We start from the raw sequence: 5,885 nt of genomic DNA on the forward strand, positions 1-5,885 counted from the left end.
CTTAAATGATGTCCATTTTGATTAATTTTGTAATCATGTACATATTTTCTCCTTTCTTCTTTGATGGAAATTTTGATTCTTTGCAAAATTTTTTACCAAATTTATTATTCAAAAATAATATGCTTTTTTTGTTAACAATTTTATTTTCTAATTTGAGATGCAATCCTAATCTTGTGTGGTTAACCTTGTACTTTGTGATTTTTTCAGATATTATATTTGTGGATTTTCATAGTTCTTGTCTTCTTATACAATTGGAGAATTTGTGGAAGCTGGTTATAAGTAGTAAGCATGACTCAAGTTTAAGGTATGAACCCTGCAGACTTACCAGTCAAACAAGACCGGAAAAATATAGGAGTCAAACACTTAAACTATTAATATTCACAGTTTCTAATGTATTTATTTAAACATTTTTTTCTCCCTCCTGCCCCTGTCTCTCTTACCTCTCTTCCTTTACATAAAAATTTTTTTTATTGAATTCTTAGTGTGTGTCAAACTGGAGATGGAGGAATAAGAAACGCTTGGCACCTTCAAAACTCTCACTTTCTTGTGGAGGAAGAGACAGATAAGTGTAGGTATATGCAAAATGACACTCGTGATAGACTTAGTAAGCATGCTAGCAGAAGTTTGAAGAGCTTCACAAGATCATGGAGGAGGAATTTTGCTTAAGGAAGTCAGAAAACATAGATGAAAATGATAATTACATGGTTTCATTTATTTATACCAAGGAGTGTTACATACTTGGCATCTGTCTATTTAAACATTTGAGAGGAAGATAAAGATGAATGAAGACTAACTTCTGACAGACTAAGTTCACCGGAGAAAACAATCAATGGGTTAAATATGTTTTATTTGTATTGAAGTCTCTCTGTTTCAATGCAAGAAACAGAAGAAAGGGTGTGGGCAACGTGGGGATTGTGTAAGTTGGACACTTGAGGGCACAGAGAAACGGCTTATACAAAGGAACATACGTAAAGTGAGTAACACACACCTGGTATCATGGAAGAGACCATGAAGAGGGATGAAATATGAGTAAAGACTACAGCTCGTGGTATGAAACCGTTGTTTAAATACTGTTTTCAAAAATTTTTATGTTTTGAAGTTTTTATTATGGACAATCTCAAATAGGTGCAAAAGTAGAGAGAATAGTATAAGGTCTAATAGTGTTCATATAATAATAGATAACTCTGCCCCCATCAAGTGCTCATCATCTGACTTCAACCAGTCTTATTTGATGCATACTTCCCTTCCTCCACCACAGGATTATTTTGAATTCCAGACATCATAGAATTAATTGCATCTATAAATGTCTTTGTATTTATCTTTATAAGGTAATTCTTTTTTTCTAAATACATAAGATGCAAACTTTATCTTATCTGAAGTATTAATAATGAGTTCTAAATATTATCAGATTATCTAGTTAGTGTTCAAATTGTCACATGCATTTTTTTTTTCCAGTTGCTTAGTTTGAATCAGGATCTGATATGGTTTGTCTGTGTCCCCACCCAAATCTCATCTTGAATTGTAGCTTCCATAATTCCCACATGTCATGAGAGGGACCCTGTGGGAGATAATTGAATCATGGGGGTGGGTCTTTCCCATGCTCTTCTCTTGATAGTGAATAAGTCTTATGAGACCTGATGGTTTTATAAAGGGGAGTTCCCCTGCACAAGCTCTCTTGCCTGCCACTATATAAGATGTGCCTTTGGTCCTCCTTTGCCTTCTGCCACCATTGTGAGGCTTCCCCAGCCATGTGGAACTGTGAGTCCATTAAACCTCTTTTTCTTTATAAATTATTACCCAGTCTTGGGTATGTCTTTATTAGCAGTGTCAGAACAGACTAATACAGGATCCAAACAAGGTTCACTGATTATATTTGGTGAATATGTAGCTCTAATCTGTTTTCATCTACAGGTGTCCACATCCTGACATTTTTGGTTCCCTGCAATTCATTTATGAAAGAAAATAGGTTGTCATGTAGCATTCACTACATTCTGGACTTTGATGATTAGTATGATGAGTGTAAAATCATGCGAATATACAATTAACATGCTCTTCTAGATTGTAGATAGATCTAGATGCCTAATCAGATTCAATTCAATTTTTTTGGCATTGATACTTTCCAGGTGGTGATGTGTATTTCTGTGAGGAGGCACACAATGTCATATTTGGTAATGTTAAGATTGATCAATGAGTTCCTAGGGTATCAGCCTGATTCATCCACTGTGATCTTACCTATCAACTTTTCATCTTATGGTTTTAGTAACTAAAAACCATTATTGCCTAAGTCCATTATTTCATTGGAGGCTGATAATGGCAATATTCCAATCCAGAGTAGATAGTAAATCCCACCAAGATGTGAATCTGAATGGCTGGATTCACGGTCCAGAGTGCAGCTAGCGAACAACACTGCGTGGCCTGAAAAACTGGGATTTTTCTTTTTCCTTTTTTTTTTTTTTTTTTTTGAGATGGAATCTCGCTCTGTTTGGAGTGCAGTGGCGCGATCTCGGCTCACTGCAAGCTCCACCTCCTGGGTTCACGCCATTCTCCTTCCTCAGCCTCCTGAGTAGCTGGGACTACAGGCGCCTGCCACCACACCTGGCTAAATTTTTTTTGGTATTTTAGTAGAGACGGGGTTTCACCGTGTTAGCCAGAATGGTCTTGTTCTCCTGACCTCGTGATCCACCCACCTCGGCCTCCCAAAGTGCTGGGATTACAGGCATGAACCACTGTAATTAAAAATAGAGTAATTTCTATTTATATCTTATATAGTGGCAGGCAAGAGAGCTTGTGCAGGGAAACTCCCCTTTACAAAACCATCAGGTCTCATAAGACTTATTCACTGTAGAGTTATAAGTAGAAGAAAAGTGTGCATTTCAATATCCTTCATAGATTCAGTATCTCCTTTGCATAGTTCATTAGTAGCATTTGAAGCATAATTCCATACCTGAGTTTCTGCCAGTGAGATGTGCTGCTGTTGTTAGATGATTTGGTAGTGTTCCTCCATTCATTCCTACCAGCTCCTGCTTAAGTATTATTTGTTTACTATATTTGTATATTTTCTTATTTTTAATTAATGTACTTATTTTTGGAAGGAAATACCACTGAGGAGCATGGCAATAGTATCTCATGTGGCAATATTGGAATACCAAAGCCGATAACATTCCGAGCATGCCTCTGTGAATGCATTGGTGAAAACAGCCATCCCACAGTGATATGTCATTGAACGCTGCCTTGTTAGCCTACCTTGAGCCTTCCTAGATGGCCACATATAGTAGATTTCAATAATATGTGCAAATTGGTGTTTGACATTTGTAGTCACAAAGGGAACACATTCAGAGTGGCTCATGCTGCTTTTTAATGCTCTGCTGTCACTGTCTTGAAATTCTTTTGAGCTTTTTTGCTATGCCATTAGCATATAGCATTTGAGATGCCTCATGAGTCCAGAATTCCCATGGACCCATGACAGGTAGGATTTCAGAGAAGCTTAGAGTGAGGACAAAGTAAGCTGGGGCATTGATGCTCCCCAAAGGTCAGTCTCTGTTTGAACCAGGACTTCCTTCGAATGCAGAAAGAAGGAAATGGTTTTCTAAGACCAACAGACCCTACGATATCCTTTTTTGCTGGTGTTACTTCTTTGTATTAGCCATCACTTATGCTGACAAGGATGACTTGGGGTGATGATATTGTTCCTTTCCCCTTCAATCCTTCCTTACTTATCCGTAGCCTGAGGTAGAGTATTGGTAGAGTATATACACACCAAGAGGTGAAATGAAAACAGTCGAGTTGACTTTGTGTAGTTTCCTTTGTTCTGGTAAGAACAAAATGCACGTGCATGCACGAGCTACAAAATGAGAATTGTGTAATTCTGGTGATTCTGCATCCAAGTCAGCTGTTCTTATATTTGCATTTAAAACAATATAAAAATGCATAATAAAGTTTGTGCTAGTAATTTAATGTTTTAATTTTCTTTACTTAGAGCAACATTAAATAGCAAGTAAAAAACATCTTCACAAGCCAAGTCAGAGACCATAAAATAAAGGAAAAAGTTTTATATTTTGGTACTTTCAATGGCACTTTGGGGGCTGCATTTTGAACAAGGGGTCCCACATTTTTATTTTTCACCAGGCCCTGCAGATTCCATCGCCAGTCCTGTCTGTAAGAAACTACCAAGTTCTGTGATATGTTTTCCCATGATGTCACACTTGAGTAGTTTTCTCTTTTCTCCTAGTTATTTTGACATTTTGTGTAGTCCTAGAAAGATTGATTTAATGAATGACTTGTCTCATATTTAGTCTGCGCAATGGACTGAATGTGTATGTTGCCCACCAAATTCATATGCTGAAGCTCTAACCTGCAAGGTGATGGTATTAGGAGGTGGGGTTTTTGGAAGGTGATTAGGTCATGAGAGTGGAGTCCTCAGGGATGTGATTAAAGCTATTCTGAAAGGAATCCTGGAGTGCTCTCTTTCTCTTTCTGCCATAGGAGGACACAATGAGAAGACGGCGATCTGCAATCCGGAAGAGGGCCCTCACCAGTACCCAGCTCTGCGGGCACCCCAGTCTCAGACTCCCAGCTTTCAGAACTATGGGAAATAAATGTCTGTGGTTTCCAAGCAACCCAGCCTATATGCTTTGTTATAGCAGCCAGAACTGACTGAAACTGGTAAAAGGGTGCTTCTAACCATACACATTTTAAGCTGTTTCAAGCTCTCTGCAGGCCGCACAAAGGCCATGGTCCAGTCAGGATGTTTAATTGGATGGGATATTCTCATGAATTAATTACCCAATTGTCTTATTTTTATATTTAAAATATTATATTCAAATAAGAGCACAGGTCCAGGTTTTTATTTACAGGCAAGGGAAAAGTGCAAGAAATTCCCTAGAGTAGTCCATGTCAAAGCAAAACAAAACAAAACAAACAAAAAGCTCCTCTTGCACGTAAAGTGGTCAGTTCTTGCAATGCTCTCTTCTGATAGTGGAATTTATGGTTAAAATTAGACTTCCCATTGATCAAATTATGCTTTAGCATTTCTTGGAGAGTAGCAAAAAGTATGTTTCTCAGTTAGGCTATAAACAAAAATCTATAGCAATTAACTTAATTTTTAGTTAAAAATTGTGGTAAAATTTTTAACAATTTTTAAAGAGAAACAAACCCTCAGTAGAAACAAATTCTCTGACACTTCGATCTAGGACTTCTAGCCACTGGAATTGTGAGAAAATAAATTCCTGTTTCTTAAGCTACCCAGTTGTGGTATGTTTTTATAACTCTAGCAAACCAGTAATTTCACTTCTTTTGGGTATTTACCCAGAAATGAAATTGCCAGATCATGTGGTAATCCTCTATTTAATTTTTAAAGAAATTGCTGCACCATTTTCTATAGCAGCTGCAGCATTTTACATTCCCACTACTAATGCACAGGGGTCCAATGTCTCCACATTCTCATCAATACTTGTGATTTTCTATTTTCTTAAGTTTTAACTTTTGGATGATAGCATCCTAATGGGTATGAAATAATATCTCATTGTGGTTTGATTTGTATTTCCCTAATGGCTAGTGATGTTAACATTTTTTCATGTGCTTATTGGTCATTTGTATACCTTATTTGGAGAAATGTCTATTTAAGTCCTTTGCTTATTTTTAAATTATGTTTTGTTCTTGTTGAGTTGTAGGAGTTCTTTATGTATTCTGGATATCAACCTCTTATAGATGCATAATCCACAAATGCTTTCTTCCATTATGTGAATTGCCTTTTCACTCTGTTGGTAGTGTCCTTTGATGCACAAATTTTGAAGTTTAACTCACCTATTTTTTCTTTTTTATTTCCTGTGCTTTGGGCATCATTTCAAAAAAAATCTTTGCTAAATTAAGTGGCCTTTTATCCATTT

General features: G+C 36.9%; 1 long non-coding RNA gene across 1 annotated transcript; it reads left to right on the top strand.

The window, feature by feature from the left end:
* The first annotated feature begins 232 nt into the window (after positions 1-232).
* Positions 233-4,613, top strand: LOC129061011 (uncharacterized). The gene is made up of 3 exons (XR_008527936.2): positions 233-304; positions 483-568; positions 4,483-4,613. It is a non-coding gene; the product is annotated as an uncharacterized LOC129061011 (long non-coding RNA).
* Positions 4,614-5,885: the final 1,272 nt, after the last annotated feature.

Source organism: Pongo abelii, chromosome 7 (assembly GCF_028885655.2).
Source record: "Pongo abelii isolate AG06213 chromosome 7, NHGRI_mPonAbe1-v2.0_pri, whole genome shotgun sequence".
In the NCBI taxonomy this organism is placed as follows: Eukaryota; Metazoa; Chordata; class Mammalia; order Primates; family Hominidae; genus Pongo; species Pongo abelii.